The 18,668-nt window shown below is 37.3% G+C and overlaps 1 long non-coding RNA gene across 1 annotated transcript in view; it reads left to right on the top strand.

Moving 5' to 3' along the window:
- Nucleotides 1-1,232: 1,232 nt before the first annotated feature.
- The window catches only part of LOC108517974 (uncharacterized), a 63,667-nt gene continuing 46,231 nt past the window's right edge, over nt 1,233-18,668 (top strand). The window contains exon 1 of the long non-coding RNA XR_001882262.1: nt 1,233-1,360. This is a non-coding gene — a long non-coding RNA (uncharacterized LOC108517974). The remainder of the gene's footprint in view (nt 1,361-18,668) is intronic.

Below are 18,668 nucleotides of genomic sequence, written 5' to 3'. Positions count from 1 at the left end.
GAAATGTACTTAGAAAAGAGAAAGTAAAATTAAAATTAAAATATCTATTATTTTCTCTTAGTAGAGATTTTGCTCATTCATTTTAATTATTGCTCAATTCAAATTATTTTTTAAATAATTATATGTAAAATAGTAAAGAGATTAAGAATGTGTTCAAAACTAAAAGCAACACACTGTGGGTGAATTAAGCAGCAAAACAACCCACATTTGAAAGGTAGTCTTTGATATATCCCTGGACTCCATGCGCTGTTTTTGGTTTGTACATTTTTGTTTGCCAGTAAAGCACCTGGGCAGGATTAGACAAGAACAAGCAGGAGTTCAGTTATTTTATCGTACACAACAAAATGCTAATGATGCCAGTACTCTGCATAGGCAATTCTTGCTAAAAGGTCATTGGCAACAAGCATCATTGAACTTCTGTTGATCCTCATTCCAGAGATTAATTGTGCTTGATTGCATATGATATTATTTTCATTGGAACAACTGATGTTGACTGAGATAGTGAGGTCTGATCTCCCTGGGATTACTCAAAGGATTTTGGAATGCAGCAGTTTTTCTTGTCTTCCTTTAATCTAGTGACCTTGTTGATACGATCTGTTAGGGTAGTTGTTTCAATAATTCTATATTTATTCTGCTATTTTGAAAGTGTTTTTTCTCTGTTTTTTAATTCAATTCACAGAAAAACTCAGAAATCATGATATTTATCACATGTTTACTCCCCATGTTTTCAAATTTTTTTTAAAAGCAAAACAAGAGTAATAACAACAAAAAAACACCGCTTGAGTCAAACTTTCCTACTGAAGTATCATTCTTATTTTCTTTATGATTTAAGTAGGTTAGATAAAAGAAACACAAGCATTTCATGTATTGCAGTCAATATGCTTAATGCCATTTTGTTTCTCAGAAAGTGGTAGAGTAGATTTTCAAGGATCACTTTTTAAGTCTCTATTTTAATTTTTTTGTTCTACATGACCTGTAAATAAAACTGAATAAATAAGTAAATAAAATTATAATGTCTATGTTTTGCAGAATTTTTTTTTCTATTGTTAAGATGCTCTAGACTGAATTACGTATCCTAAAATTCCTATGTTAAAATTTTAGCCCCCAACAATTTGGAGATTAAGCTTTTATGATGTCATAAAGGTGCCCCCCTAATCTAACAGGACTAGTGGCCTTATAAAAGGAGGAAGAAAGAGAGTGATCTTTCTCTCTCCATGATTATGCACCAGGAAGGTAACCATTTGCAAGCCAGAGGGGAGTTCTTGCCAGAACTCAACTATACTGGCATCCTGATCTCAGACCTCCAGCCTGCAGAACTGTGAGAAAATACATTTCTATTGTTTAAGTCACCCTTTCCATGGTATGTTTCTATGACAACCTGAGTAAGATATAAGAGATTAACAAAACATTTTTTACTCTTATCATCTGTAGTACAGAGACATGTAATTCAAAGTCATTGCAATGGAATATATTATTTAATTAGATAGCATATTACTGGAAAATATACATTATTGATAGGTATTACAAGGAAGTAACTTGGTACTTAATTTGTTCAAAATTCAAATATAAAATCTATATTCCTGTTGTCTGTGGAGAAGAATGATACCATACTGATGTTTCTCAGGAAAAATATATACTGTACTCTTTTTAAAAGATTTATTTGTTTCTAAAGCCTACTTCTAAACTTCCCACCTCTTTGGGGTTTCTTTCTGTACTGTTTTGCAGTTGTTTTCAGGATACCTATTTCTAAAACTATTGATAAGAGTTTCCAGAGATCAGGGAGTTGTAGGTATTAATACATTTCCCACCTCTCTTGGTGCCCAGTTCAGGACTCTATCTCATGGGTGCTTGGTCCATATTGTTGATGTCTGTAATAACTCAACACAAAAATTAATGTTTCATTCTCTTCTCCTAATTTTCCTTGAGAAATGGTCTCAAAAGTTCTGAGTTAATTGTTTCTATGCTCTAACTTGTAATGCATTTGGAATGTTGAGTCTGGAGTAAGTCTTCCTCTGATTACCTCACGTGAACACTTACATGTTTTTTGGGTTGTTCCAAATAAGACTTCAAATATGAACCTTTTCAATTATGTATTAAAAATCAATATGTTATGGGAAACAAGATGATTTTAATAAATAATTGAAAAGGTTCATATTTGAAGACTTATTTGGAATATATATATTATTTTGCTCTCTTTTTATCAGTTACATACAATTTCCGTCATTTTGGAATTTTTGCAATTTTGGAAACTCAATGGGCATACTTACACTGCTCCTGATCATAAGTCATGTGTAATATCAGTGAAACCACCCACAATAGTAACAGAAAAACAATGAGCAGGAATCCTTCTGTGGAGTATCTCTAAGCAGCATTCACTGACTTAATAGAATGCCAACAATTCAAAATCCTTAAATTGTTAAAATAAGACTTGGTGATTTGTCTTTTCCCCATTAGGCTTAATGCATTTTGGAAGTCAATGATTAGAATGAGGAAGGGAGCTCACACTGTAATAACTAAGCCTGATGAATAAACTCACATGATCATCATTAACATCAAGCCACTGGTGACTGAGAATTCTGCACATGCATAGTTATTATTCTTGGCTGGGAGAGGGTAGAGAAGGCTGTAGGAGCTACCACCTCCTTATTTGGCTGTCACACTCCCTGAAATGCCTTAGCCTGTAAATCACACTTTCTTCTTCTAGACATGAACACCTTTTAAATCCACCAATCTTTTTTTTTTTTTTTTTCACTTTAGATTTCTAGTCTTAGGCATATTGCCCACACTTTCGTAGATTTTGTGAGACTTGTTTAAAAGACTTTACTTAGGAGAAAAGTCTTATTCTGGAAGAATCATTTACTTTCCTTGTTCTATTTATAGCACACATGATTTGACAGACAGATACTTTTAAATTCCATCCCTAAGGTTGAATTTCCCTTTATGTTTCATGAATAAGGGAACTTAATATAAGAAAGCAACTTACCGCGTTGTAGAAATGGCATAAAAATAACAAATGGAATCACCCTCCCACATTTCCATTACTTTTACTCTTCTAAAATAAAGTTTTTTAACACTCAATGTTGGCATATTGAACCAGGTAACTTTTTCTTGTGGGAGGCTGTCCTGAGCATTGTAGGATGTTTAGAAGTATCCCTGGCCTCTACCTACTAGATTCTAGTAGCATCCCCTGCTCCCAGTGGTGACTCTCAAGAATACTTTCAGACATTCCCCACTGCTGTTATTGCAGCATCTGCTAAAACCACATATTTGTGCCGAATAGATTAAACTATCTTTTCTTCCCAGTAATCATACTCTTCCTCAAGGACATTATTTTTCAAAGTCCAGTCTCTATTGTTACAAACAATATTTATAAGTGATCATGAGAACCATTTCTGGCATTTTATTTTATTTTTTTTTTACTATATCTGTGTGATTGTGTGTTTTGATTGCTTTACTTGTTTTTTTGGTTTAGTTTTATTTTGAGGTTGGCATAGATACAGAAGAGATAAATAAGTATTAACAATGCAAACTCAATAAATTATCAGTGACAAATTTCACTCTGTGCTTGATTATATTGTTAATATTTTCACTGACACTAAAGACCATTAATATGAATGGCTAGAGTGTTGTTAAAGGAGACAGTGAGTTTAAAATTTTGTTTTAAACAACTGATCAGCATTCCTTCCGGGCCATGGAAGATATGCAGTAAGGGTTTTTGTGTCCTCAGCTTCACTTTTCGATACACATTACCTCTGAACACATTAAACAAGTGCAGAAAAATGGCCTCATTAAACATGACTTGTTATTTAACAATGATAAGTGCACACACATACAAACACAAACATACACACATGTACACCAAGCATAGGCCTGGAGAAACAGGCCTGGTTACAAAAATATGACAGTGATTCTTATCAATTCTATCTGCAGATCTATACTCACATTTTTCTTACTAACATTCCCATACATTCGGCTGGTATTTATTTCTTACCAAAATGATCAAACAGTCTTCTGTGACCTTTAGGGTTTAGATAAGAAAATACAGCTTATATTTGTTCCAGCAGGAAAAGCTTTAATTGAGGAAAAGAGTGGAACACACAATCACCGATGGAAAAAGGATCCTAAGGCCAACAATGATGTCCTCAGAGTGCAACACTAAAGGGGTGATACTTAATAATTATTCTAGAAGGTGCTGCAAAACTCAGATATGTCTGGGCATTTACTCCTATATCAGCATGCAACACTAGCAAAAATAACTCTTAAGATGCTTGACAAGTCACTGAATTGCTTTTCACATAAATTATTTGCTCATGCATACACACATAACAGCCTCCCTGGAATAATGGTCTCTCTCACTCTTTTATCTTCTAAATCTTGAGTGAATGCCTCTAATGGTAGAGTCTAACCAGGAAGCATATAAGAAAGACGATCTGGGAAATTGAGTCATCAACTTTTACTATGAGATTCAGAAGAGAATTTAGAAGGAGGTATTAATGCTGAGTTTAGGACAGACTCTATAGTGAAGTCGGCCCTACTGTCAAATCATGATCGACCAATTTTAAACCTCTGAATAAGAAGAAAAATAAATCTTACTGCTCTAATATGAGAACACTATTTATTAGTCAATTAAAACATGGTCATAATCTCTCTAGAGAGAAAACATAGTTACTGAAGTCTCGTATTAATCTCTAGGCTATGATCATGCCTTTTATAGCTGAATCCTAAATCTCATTTGGTATCCTATGACTCAAATAATAAATTATAGACTTCTGTAAATGGAATTCACTCTGAAACCAGGTCTCAACAACTATTTGAGAGGTGATTCCAGAAGGTCTTGGTAAATAGAGACAGAGAAGAAAGAAGAGCTGATGAATCCTGTATTATTAAGCTGACCATTGTGGTAGGCAACTGGAATTCAGTCCCACTGAGAATCTGCTGAGCAATTACATAGCACGTGCCTCAGAATTATCCCTTTGGAGGAGAGAAAACAGAAATATTTATTCAGTGACACCTGTCCTACACTAGTTGAGAGTTTTTTTTCCAGAGAGTATTAGTTAACTCTTAGCAAATTCCAATAATATTGTGTGCTGGGGTGGGGATGGGGGAGAGCCCCTGGAAGAAAAGTAAGAGAATGAGAAGAGCTTGAAGTGGAGCACTATTGGTGTGCACTAGGGCCCCCTTTCTCAGCTGGAGATAAAGCCAGAGGTGGGCTGGGGATGCGGAGCACAGGGCCCTAAAAGCCTCTGCTACTGCTGACCCCCTGAACTACTGCCCTCCTCTCAGGCTCCACATTAATTCTATTTTCTGACTCTTCAGTGGAGCTGCCTGTAACAATCTCTAAAGCAGCCTTATGGGTTAGTGGAATAGGAACCTGCTGCAGTGGATCCTGAATCCTTATTGATACTGTCCCCTGCAGGATAAGGAGGTTCATACATTTGGAAAGGAGAACTTTATTTCTCATAAAGGGCTGCAGCCTGCAGGGTGGCTATTCAGACAGGCTGGGAAGCACCGTCTCTGGTCAGAAGCCAGAAACAACACTTCAAGGCTGAAGCAAAGGGAACAGGAATTTTTGCTGAGTGAGTTAGCTGAATATACATATTCAATACACTATAGGAGTCATGAATATTTATGAAAGGAAACACATGCACATGTGCATTTGAGCTTCATGCCTCTCTTCATGTGTTCTAAAAATGTCAATGTCAACATGATTGGAGGGTGGCATTTTCAGCCCTCTGATATCAAAAAGTGAGACAGAGGACATGAAAAACCTCATTGCACATCCCCTGTGGTCTCTTATCAAGAAGGAATGCTGATCATTTGGTGTGTAGACACTGGAAAAGAGAAGGGCAGCGTTAGGAAGTCCACTGAGGTGGAGTGAGTGTTTCCAAGGGGCTGGTTTCTGTTTAGCCCTTAGGGAAACAAGCCTATGGCTGTTAGTGAGGGAGGGTGTTTAATGAGGCATGTCCAGCCTCTTATCTGGTCTTGGCCAGGAATTCAGTTTTCAATGCTTCTCTGAGTTCCCCTTGCCTAAGAGGGGTCTATTTGGTCAGTTGGAGGGCTTAGGATGTCATTTTTATTTCCCAATATCCATCTTCTCCCTATTTTAGTATCAACTCTTAATTTTCTTTATTCTCAGCTAGAAATTCAGTTTGTCCAAGTTGTTGGGCTGCTGAGGTAATCAGCAACTTTTTTCCTGAAAAGTATGAGCCCTTAGCCCATTGACATCATTACACTGTACTGTTATCTCCCGGCATGGAGGTGAGGACAGGTGCCCAGTGAATTCCATGAGTTCCATCCACATAGATTTCTGCCTTTTGCCATTATATTCTAGCTCCTTGTAATAATCTAGGTCAAGGATCTTTACAAGAATAATATCTTGTTTCATTTTTTACTGGTTATTTGACATAAAGATCCCAAAGTGACCAAAGCCAGTTGAAGGCTGGTTTATTTATCCTAATATTACATAACAGCTATTAGTTAAATACATATACACAACATTATATAACAGCCACTGTTATAGGATTCTTTCCCTATTTCAGCTAAAGAGGGAAGTCCTTCACACAGCCACAAAAAATTTAACTCGCAATTTGAAGGGTGAGGAGGCAGGGTTTATTGGGTGAAAATGAAAAAAGAGAAACAGGGACTCTCCATAAGGCCAGAGTCCCTGCTCATACACTTTCCACCACGCAGATTGAATCCCAGGTACCACCCAGGAAGAGGAGGGGCCAGGCTCCTCCCCACTGCAAATGGCACGAACTTTCCAAGGCTCCATCCCAGTGTGCATTTCTTCCAGTGTGCAGGTCGGTGGGAGGCTCTCTCAGGGAGCCCTTCCCACCTGGCTGTCTCTCCATTAGTTAAATATATATAACACAGCTGGGAGAACAGAGCCCCAATCCATAGCTTACCATCTCCATCCTGGCATTTGAGTTGAACTTTTAATAGGCCACTCAACTAATCAGGCCAACTGTTTCCTGTTATATAGTATACAATAATATAAGAGTATTCTGTGCTGTTTTTAACTTCTCCATCACAAAATGAGACCTTTGGTTTGAAATGTTTTTAGGTTGGGATTGCATGGGTAATTATCATGTTTTGTAAGCCCTTTGCATACTAGCAGAGGAAATCAAAGCAAGAATGAAAATCTTATATCTGGGATAGTTGTCTTCCAGTATGTATCAACAAGACAGAAAAGCTGATGTAAAAAAAATCAGCTTTCTACCATGTGGTTGGCTGATCACCTTGAGTAATGGTGCTATCTCTCAGGCTCTATGTCAGATTCTGTTGCTGACGCAGTGGGCATTTAGCAGTGGCATTCCAGATGAATACTCCTTAAAAGATAACAGACTGTTGGAGCCATGCCTAGCCTGTATCTTGGCCACTAAGGCTACTCTATTAGTGAACCATTTCTCAGGCAGTTGTGTGAACTTATTTAACATATTTTGAAGGGCATGTCTGCTGATGATTAATATCCTTAGTTTTTGTTTGACAAAATTTTATGTCTTTTCATTTCTGAAAGATAATTTCACTAGATATGGAATTCTAGTTTTGTTTTTTTTTCTTTCAACAGTTTAAATACACACACACACACACACACACACACACACACATATATATATATATATATATTTTTTTTTGAGTTGGGATCTGCCTCTGTTGCCCAGGCTGGAGTATAGTGGTGCAATCTCGGCTCACTAAAACCTCCACCTCCTGGATTCAAGCGATTCTTGTGCCTCAGCCTCCTAACTAGCTGGGATTACAGGTGTATGCCACCACGCCCAGCTAATTTTTGTATTTTTAGTAGCAACAAGGTTTCACCATGTTGGCAAGGCTGGTCTCAACTCCTTACCTCAAGGAATCCACCCACCTCAGCCTCCCAAAGTGCTGGGATTACAGGCATGAGCCACTGCGCCTGGCCAAACATTTATCTTTTTTTTTTTTTTTCGTTGAGAACAACTAGATTCTTCTAGCTATTTTGAAAATACAACAAATAATTGTTAGCTATAGTCACCCTACGGTGCTATCAGACACTAGAACTTATTCTATCTATTTAACTGCATGTTTGTACCCATTATCCAAACTTTTTAAATCCTACTCCCCACTATCTTTCCCCCACTGTAGTAACTATCATTCTACCCTTTACCTCTATGAGATCAACTTTTATAGCTCTCGATATGAGTCAGAACATGCAATGTTTGTCTTCCTGTGCCTGCCTTTTTTCACTTAACACAATCACCTTCGGTTCCATCCAGGTTGCTGCACATGACGGGATTTCATTCTTAGTTTTATGGCCAAATCACATTCCATTGTATTTATATATAACATTTTCTTTATTCATCCCCTGGTGGACACTTAGGTTGATTCCATCTTGGGTTTTGTGAATACTGCTGCAATAAACATAGGGGTGCAGGCATCACTTTGATGTACCGATATTCCTTCCTTTAGATAAATACCCACTAATGGGATTGCTGGATCATATGGTAGTTCCATTTTTAGTTTTCTGAGAAACTATCCTGCTGTTTTTAATAACGTGTGGAGGAAATTCTTAAATAAAGAAATCTCAAGCTGGGTATGATGTTGCATGCCTGTAATTCCAAGCACTGTGGCCAGAGGATATCTTGAGCCCAGGAGTTTGAGTCCAACCTGGCAATATAGTGAGTTTCTGTTTCTTTTAAAAAAAAATTTAAAATCATATTCAAAATTTCAGGAGGTGACTTCAATTCCAGAAGTTTGAATAGCTTTAAGACTGACATATTAACAAGATTATTGCTCCTCTACTGGATCAAAATTTGCCTGGGAGTAGTTTGATAGTGATGCACCATGTCAGAAAGGATGAGGGAAGTGTGTTAGAAAGGAGATTTCTAGTGGTGAGTTTGGATTTTTTCTCACATGTAAAACCATGAAACCTTAGTAAAATTTGTAAAAGCAAAAAATATAGAGACTCTGACTTTTTTCAGTCATGTGCCTTTACCTAATTAGCTCAATTGCCTCATTTTTTATACCCCACGAAATAATTGTTCTGGGCATTTCTTCTCCAACTACTCTTTCACTATGTAATTCTTATTTTAATAAAGTAATATATGTTGATAATATTTCTGCAATTTTTAATCTCTTATGATAGTGTTGTCACAGATCAAAACAGCTCACGCAATATTACCTGTTACTGATTGCCTTGGGTATTTTAATAGTGTATTAGCACTTGAAATAAAACAAAAATTGGCCGGGCGCGGTGGCTCAAGCCTGTAATCCCAGCATTTTGGGAGGCCGAGACGGGCGGATCATGAGGTCAGGAGATCGAGACCATCCTGGCTAATACGGTGAAACCCCGTCTCTACTAAAAAATACAAAAAACTAGCTGGGCGAGGTGGCGGGCACCTGTAGTCCCAGCTACTCGGGAGGCTGAGGCAGGAGAATGGCGAAAGCCCAGTAGGCGGAGCTTGCAGTGAGCTGAGATCCGGCCACTGCACTCCAGCCTGGGACAGAGTCAGACTCCGTCTCAAAAATAAATAAATAAATAAAACAAAAATTAAGATATCTTTAATCACATGCCCACTCCTTTTCTCATTTCATCTCCATGCCTCTCTTGTCTCATCTTATTATTGTATTCTTATCCAATCAGTACAACTTCAGATCTTGTGCTGCTCACCACCACATCCACTCGGAAGTACAAAGTACTGATATGTTCTGACTAAAGTCTCAGTCCTGTTTAACTCATCAGTGTAAGCATATAGTTGCATCTTAGACTGGTTGTCACACCACACAGCATGTTCTAAGCAGGCACAGAAGGTGCTCAGTCTTTGCCCATTAACCTTGGGAATGGCTATTTGCTGCATCCAAGAAGGCTCTGTGTATGTCTACACTCTGTTTAATGGGGTGATTGTAAGAGAATTACAAGTTACATAAGCAGGCAGAATAATCTCCTAATTAGAGATAGGGCTAGAAATCAATTCCTCTTTGTACAACATAATGACTATGCCTTTTAAACATTTAAAGGTTCTTTCTGAGCAGTAGATCTTGTCACTATTGCTCATTAACTTCTCAGCCAATGTTGTGGTCATGGTAGCTTTGTATACATTGCAAATATTAAAAATCAGTCACATTTAAATTTACTGTCTATTTTAAGATTTGAAAATGTTGCTTGATTCTTGTCAAATAAAGCAATACATAACATTTGCAACAAAAGAGCTTATGGAAAAAAAGACATCATTAACCTGTGAGATCTATGTTAGAGTTTCATCCTTATTTAATACAGATGCAATGTACACACATACACATAGATACTTTTCCTCTGTTTATAAAAATCTTTCATGTAATAGTGGCTGGCACAATAACATAAAATTATTTCTATGAAATAACATACTTTTATTTATTTTTCCTGATTTTAAAAAAGAACAAAACAAGTTGTTAGTCCTTTTCTATAGAATTAGCTTCCCAAATGAAGAATTCATTGAAAATTGTTTGAAGGAGTTGAATAATTATTGATTCCCTGAACCCAGTAACATATAATATCTATGTAAAAATGCAAGTTTCACACATAGGCAATGGGAAAACCATCAGTTTTAAACATATTTCTATATTTTGTCCATAGAGCTAAAGATTGTATTGCTTTCATTCATTCTTCATTTTCTTTTCAAATTCTTTCAAATTCTTCATTTTCTTTCAACATTATATCATGTGGTTAGCTGGAAATGTATTTAATATGTCTATAAAGTCTGAGACAAATTTCATTTTAGAAATAAAAGCATATATGGAAGAGATTGGATAGGATTATTTGGGAAGTAAGTCACTAAAGCACTAATTAAATTAACTCTACCAAGCCGGGCGCGGTGGCTCAAGCCTGTAATCCCAGCACTTTAGGAGGCCGAGACGGGCGGATCACGAGGTCAGGAGATCGAGACCATCCTGGCTAACACGGTGAAACCCCGTCTCTACTAAAATACAAAAAACTAGCCGGGCGAGGTGGCGGGCACCTGTAGTCCCAGCTACTCCGGAGGCTGAGGCAAGAGAATGGCGTAAACCCGGGAGGCGGAGCTTGCAGTGAGCTGAGATCCGGCCACTGCACTCCAGCCAGGGCGACAGAGCAAGACTCCGTCTCAAAAAAATAAATAAATAAATAAATAAATTAATTAATTAATTAACTCTACCATAGAAACATTGATGTTAGAAAAAGGAAGAAGGAAAGAAAGAAATATGTTCGTCAGATCTATTGTAGAATTTCCTTTGTAATTAAATAATCAGTTCCCAAATATAAAACACAATATAATAATTAACTTTTTGGCCCACAGATTTAATAGTTAAATTTTTCTAACAATGGCAGGTGGAAGATAAATGAGTAACAGTCTTAGTTCTCTGCTGGAGTTCAATACAATACCCAGATATGCCACACATGTATAAATATAATCACATGCATATTTGCAAGTTTACCCAATAATATAAAATTATATATGTTTGACTCTATGTGTCAGTATTTATATAACTTCTAGCACCATAGAACAGTGCATTTTCATAAAGATACAGTTTTCTTCTGGAAGCAAATCCTAGTATTTTAATTTTGGCTATCATATTAAAAATTAAACAATACAGAGGCAACAATTCTCAAGATGTTTTAGTTCCTGTATAAGTGATCATCTTCACTTTATATGTTTGGGATAGCAAAAATAAAATTTTCATGAATGCTGTACATCTTACACTTCTTTCTGCTTTATACCTGTACTGTGAAAAGGCAAGCTTTTCTATAAAGGCACCCCTGTGGCAGATATTTGAATTACCAAATAAATTGCTTACCCAATAAAATTAGTCCATATATACACCCTCAATAACTATGAAACAGGATTTCAAATAGACTTCTTTTGCCCCCATTTAGTTTATTTATTCATTTAATTTTTGGTCTTCCAGAATTTGGCTACATCCTTAAAATGGGTAGAGTGGCGTAATGCAGACAAGTACCAGGCAGGCGGATCACAAGGTCAGGAGTTCAAGACCAGCCTGGCCAAAATGGTTAAACCCTGTCTCTACTAAAAATACAAAAAAAAGTTAGTCAGGTGTGGTGGCGGGCGCCTGTAATCCCAGCTAGTTGGGAGGCTGAGGCAGGAGAACTGCTTGAACCTGGGAGGCGGAGGTTGCAGTGAGCCAAGATCACACCACTGCACTCCAGCTTGGGCTACAGAGCGAGCCTTCATCTCAGAAAGAAAGGATTAATGTCTTCTTAAAAATGACTCTACGAGTTTCTCATTTTAGCCTTTATAAAAAGAAAGCTAAACATTCATTAGAATGAAGGATTCTATAAAGAATGCTGTCAGTTTTAGCCCTCAAGACATATTTTGAAGGTATTTGTAAGAAAATGGGAAAAGCATCTCTCTCACTCTTTACCTGAGTACTGGTGAATTAAACATCATGTGGGTTGTATGTACTGTTACAAGAACCTAGACACTTGGTAGGGCACTCAAGAGCTTTGGGAAACCCTCACAAGTCCTCCAGAATTTGGGAAGAATTCAGACTTCTCTCTGCTTTTCACCTACTTCTCCAAAACATACACAGCAGGGCATCCTAATTTTGAGTATGTTCCCTGATGAAGTTGTGCTCAGACAGCACAAAACCAATGAACTGAAATAATGTTTTTACTTTCCTCTCCTGCCTTCTCTCTCCTCCTCTGAGCCTGGAGTGTCCATAGCCAGCAGGATAGAAAGGTGAGGGGGTGGAAGAAGGTGAGTAATGAGAACATCTCATTGCCCAACTCCCCCTCCAAATTGTGCACGAGACCTGACCTACAGGATGGGAAAACTTACAATTGAATGCAAATTAGTTTTGGTTTAGATTGGATTGGTCTTTCATACTGAACATGAAATCAAACTTAAGCTAAAAGGTTCTAGAAAACTATATATTATGTAAGATGCGTATACCAAGGATGAAAAAGGGAATTCTGACCAAACATTTGCAAAGACTATGGTGGGATAAAAATGATAAAAGCATAATTGTCAGATTGTTTATTAGTGATCCCCACACATTAAGTAAACTGCCTCTGCCTAAAAGTAGTTAGGTTTCAGGAAAACTCTTCTATTACGAATACAATGAGGCAAGAACAGAGACTCAACACTGTTCATGTGAAGAATATGGGACTTTTCCCCAACAGCAATCATTTACCTATCATTTTTTTCTTGTCAAAAATCCAATAATTGAATATTGTTTGGGGAAAATATTTCATAGAAAATCTTCATGAAGACACAAATATAGATGTGTACACTAATATTACAATGTAATCCTAAATTACTAACTATGACAAGTGCCTTAAAATTACTAGTTTTCTTCAAAAAATACTTCACACTCTCAAGGAAGGTTTTTGAACAACAAGTGCTATAAATCTGAAAATCAAAGACAATTATCATTACATCACGGAATGCCAGATGTAATATGCTAATCAGAAAAAGGCTAATGCTCCTAAGAAAGTTCCAGTTCCTCCCAATTAAGCCACACATCTAGATGAACATATGTGATGAGGGTGGCTGAGGGAGGGGAGATTTTACAAAAGAAAACCTGGGCAACAATATTTAAGATTAATAAAGATTTCTTTATATTCTATTATATTTTGTATTTGTGGTGATTCGTATGATCATAAAATACATGTAAAAGTAATTGACTTAATAGATACAAACAATTCATATGAAATAAGAGAAAGGAATTTCCTTAATCTATTGAACATTAAAACAAATGAACCAAAAGCATAAAAACATCATACTCAGTGGTATTGTGCCAATTGCTATGAATTCAGTTCAGCCCTGAACTAAATAGCAACCAGTACATAATTATCAGAAAATTTAAAATGACACAATTTGCAGAGAAGACAAAAAGGTCGCCAATATTTTAAGATAATATACCAAAATATCTATATTAACTTTATTCATTTATTATAGTAAAAGTTTGTCAGTGTACAAAAAAAGGCACATTATAGATTAGCAATGTAGCTATGTACTTTTAGGAATATTCCATTTAAAATATCATCGAAGTATGACACCTATAGGAATAAATACAACTAAAGTTGTCTAAAATCTTAATGGTAAAAATTTTAAGACTTTGAAGAAATTTATAAGAAATATTTTTAATAACAATGATACCTATAAATTTAATATTCAGAATATGTAAGAATTACAATGAGCCACTAAGAAAATACAACATTTGCAAAAAAAAAAGAGCAAAATATATGAACTAGAATTTCATTCGTGAAGAAGCATGTTATTATGTAGGAGAATACAAATTAAATTGCAGGTACAATTTTATAATCATCATTAAAAAGAGGGAGAAGTAGAAGAGAAGGAGGAAGAGGAAGAGGAGGAGCAGGAATATGAGGAGGAGAAGGAAGAGAAGGTAGACAATAAAAGAAAAAAGATATTACGAGTATTTGTTATCATGAAGAAGTATTACTTAGTAGAACCACTTATAACTGGTTGGCATCAACTATTAAAGTATAACATGACTGAGTGCGTCCTACAACAGAGAAAATGTTTTGCTAAGTATATATTCTAGAGAAACTCATCTTCATTTATAAAGAAGGGCTTTTTTAAATTAAAAATATTCAAGTTTCAGCCTTGCATCAGGAACTGGTCAAGACATTAAAAATGCAGCAGTGAGCAAAATGCAGTTCTCTGGTTTCTTGAAGTTTTAATTCCATTGGGAGAAATAAATATTAACACACCTCTATAAAATACTTCAGACCAGGCATAGTGGCTCACGCCTGTAATCCCAGCACTTTGGGAGGCTGAAGTGGGCAGATCACGAGGTCAGGAGTTTGAGACCAGCCTGACCAACATGATGAAACCCCATCTCTACTAAAAATACAAAAATTAGCTGGGCATGATGGCCTGCACCTATAATCCCAGCTACTCAGGAGGCTGAGGCAGGAGAATCGCTTGAACCCGGAGACAGAGTTTGCAGTGAGCCAATATTGCGCCACTGCGCTCCAGCCTAGGCGACAGAGCCAGACTCTGTTTCAAACAAACAAATAAACCCGCAAAATACTTCAGATGTTGATAAGAAAAGGAAAGCAGTCAGGACAGGCAATAAGTAGTGGAAATTGACCTGAGACGTTTTCCCCAGAAACAACAATTTGGGAAAAAGATTTAAATGAGATAAAGGAAACAGCTCTGCATATTTGAGGATGAGGATTTCAGGCGTAGAAAACAGCATGTGCAAAGAATAGGTAACATGATCGCCTGAAAAGTTCAAGGAACAGCATGTCTGGTTTGACAGTAACTAGTTTTCTAAAAGAAAATATGAAAACATCTCTCATTTACATTACTAGTGAAATGAATAAATTATGCTACTTTTGTACAAAAGAATATTCTATAGTAAAGAAAATAAATAAACCTGAAAATTATCAGGAATGTAATGTTCTGATTCCATTTTTTAAATTTGACTGCTGACGGCTTTTAATTCCCACTCTTTTCTCTTCTCTGCTTTTTATATCTGTGAAAACCAATAGGAAAACCTGATTACTTTCTTCTTTGGTGCCAATTAGAATCTCTGTACTATGCGAACACCAGACGAGCCATGGGAGCCTTCACTGTACTCTCATCCTCCAGCCACAACAGACAATGCCACTTCTTCCTCCTTGCTCTTTCAACCCAGTTGTAGACCTGCTTGTTAGCTGTCTTGCTCTTCTAGAAAGCCTTATTATGAGCGTACACATTCATATACCCTGTTGGTATATGTGTGGCACCTCAGCAACTGAGGTGGATTTTATATGAGGAATTCCATCTTGCCTCCATATAGAGACCACAAGACAACTGCCACAAAGCAGTGTGCGTAGGTGATGATCAGTGCTGAAAGGGTGTTTGTCTTCTCTTGCTTTGGCTTCGTAAATGGTGTGCAACCTGCTGGCTGCATACTTTTTTTGTTTTTGTTTTTGTTTTGAGATGGAGTCTGTTCTCTCGCCCTGGGTGGAGTGCAATGGCGCAATCTTGGCTCACTGCAGCCACCACCTCTTGGGTTCAAGAGATTCTCATGCCTCAGTCTCCTGAGTAGCTAGGACTACAGCCATGTGCCAACACGCCCAGCTAATCTTCGTATTTTTAGTAGAGATGGGGTTTCAGGCTAGGCTGGTCTTGAACTCCTAGCCTCAGGTGATCTGTCCGCCTTGGCCACCGAAAGTGCTGGGATTACAGGCGGGAACCACCGTGCCTGCCCCCTGCATACTATTTGAGTTGTGTGGCTGCCTGCAGGCAAAGTTGCACTTTGAGTTGAGCTACTTTGTGCTGCATTTGCTGAGTTCTGCCATGCAGCTGTTATAGACTTAACTGATCAATATCGGAAGTATCCTTACTGGCATGTGAAGAAAGGATTATGAAATTGGGACCTTCCTTAAAGGGGCCCTGGCTCACGCATCATAACCTGGATTTATCTGTATTTCAGATGAAGGCATGTGTCTTGATTCTGTCTAGGTTTTTTCAGCCTTCTATAAAATATACCAAAAACTGAGTAGGTTATAAAGAAATTTCTTTCTCATAGTTCTGAAGTCTGGGAAGTTCATGAACAAAGTGCTGGCAGGTTCAATGCCTGGTGAGGGACTGCTTTCTGGTTCATTAACGGTCATCTTCTTGTGTTCTCACATGATGGACGGGGCTAGCTAGCTCTCTGGGGCCTCCTTTATGTGGGCACTAGTACCATTAATGAGAGCTCTGCCCTCACAATCTAATCATCTCTCAAAAGCCCTCATCTCCTAATATCATCACCTTGGGAATTAATATTTTAACATATGAATTTTGGGGGAACACATATATTCAGACCATAACATCACTATATGTAGTAAGCTTAGGATAAAGACTTGTCCGGTGACTGTCAGTTTTGTGTCTTAATCAGGCTATTATTTCCATCCTATAGAGCACTTCTGGGAAAGACTGATGCCCTGTGTAATATATGGATTTACCACATGGCCACTCCTGTGGAGAAAGAATAGTCACTATTTGGTATGTTGGGCCCACATTCATAAAAGCAGAGGGCTCACTAGTACTTCACAAATGCCTTTGCTGCTATTATTGCCTATGTGCCTTTCATTAAAGGAGGTAGTGATTCTTGGAGGTACAGGAAAAAAGTCCAAGACACCTCTCTGGCACAGACAAGATATTAATTTTAAACTGAGTTAAGCCCAAGTCCTTAATCTCAATAAAGCTACCATCACCATGGAAGAGGTCTCTAACTAACTCATGTGAGGCTTATTTGAAATTCTAGGCAAAAGGTAGTGTATAAATATAAGCAAGGTAGAGGAAACTCAGTCAAACCCCTATTGCATATCCAGTAACCATCAAAAAACAAAACAATGAAAACCTGAAGGAAAAGATAAACAAACAAAAAGTAAATCAGACATCTGCAACTTGACACAATTAGAAATTCAAAATTTACTAAAATAATTTATGTAAGAAGAAAATAAAAGAACTTTGATGATTTTTGTGCTGCTACAAGAGAGGAAACTTCTGATTAACTTTAGCAGATGCTAAAATGTACCAATCAGAAAAATTTAATGGCGTTTATCAACATTAGGTCTCAAATTATTACAGTTACATCTGGGAATCGAAATAATTTTAAACAAGATATCCTGTTTAATCTAGGGAGAATTACCAATGAAGACAGAAGAAAACAAGTATACCTCACCAGAACTACTGCGCTGCCCAAATTCCCCATAGTCATAGCGCCCATTGCCCTAAAATATTCCGTCAAAGACAGAAACTCTTACCACACAAGTAAAAACTTAAATTAAATATTCATAAATAGTAACTAAATAAAATTAGTTAGTAATGAAATTAAGTTAAATTAAATTGCATTCAAATCTCTAGCCCTTAAAATGCTATTGATATAATAGGACTTATTCCATCCCCACCAGTTAAAATAGTTAATACTCCTTAGTATAAATAAAAACATGACCTTTAAGAGTAGAACTCGGCCTCTCTGGTATATCCCATATACAAGAGGTGTTGGCCTCCTCCTCTCCCCATTCCTTTGCCAGATGCCATGGTGCTGAATGAAGTTATCCCTCTCCCAGACCCCTTGGCCACCTGGGCAGCTCCTTGTGATCAAGTGAATAAATAGCAAAGGGCATTTCTAAATTTTAAAGATGGCAGCACCATATTACATATGATGAAGTCCCCAGGAGAGTTCTTGCCATCTACCTTTCAATCATGATATCACAGATCAAAGACACACAAAAAAGGGTCAGCACAATTGGCCCAGCTTTGGGCATTCATTCTTAGCACTGGATGCCCTGGCCAGCAACAGCCCCATCTGCACATTTTTACAGATTCTTGAGCTATTGCCAATACTCTGGTCATCTGATCCAGCCAATGGCCAAAGCAACAATTCTTTATCCAAGGTTTCTCTATTTGTGGTAAAGAATATATGGGGTAAACAACATAAACCACAGTTCTATATGTCTCTGTACATAGTAAAGCCACAATGTAAGTTCTCATCAAAGCATTTATACCCCTTGGATTTCAAGATAGCTTTCACAGTGGCCAAGGTACATCTCACTTCTCAAAAATGCCCAGTGCTGGGCTCTTGGACAAAACATTCAGTGAAACTAAACTTTCTTACTGGCCTAGGCTACAGCTCTCATAGAATGTCAGACATAATATAGCTTACAAAGACAAACTTTAATGTTTCAAGTCCCACTCCTCCTTCTTCGCCTGTAT

The sequence above is a fragment of the Rhinopithecus bieti genome, unplaced genomic scaffold (assembly GCF_001698545.2).
Source record: "Rhinopithecus bieti isolate Rb0 unplaced genomic scaffold, ASM169854v2 scaffold_1295, whole genome shotgun sequence".
In the NCBI taxonomy this organism is placed as follows: Eukaryota; Metazoa; Chordata; class Mammalia; order Primates; family Cercopithecidae; genus Rhinopithecus; species Rhinopithecus bieti.
Note: the sequence above shows the minus strand (reverse complement) of the source record. Positions and strands in the feature narration are given on the sequence as shown.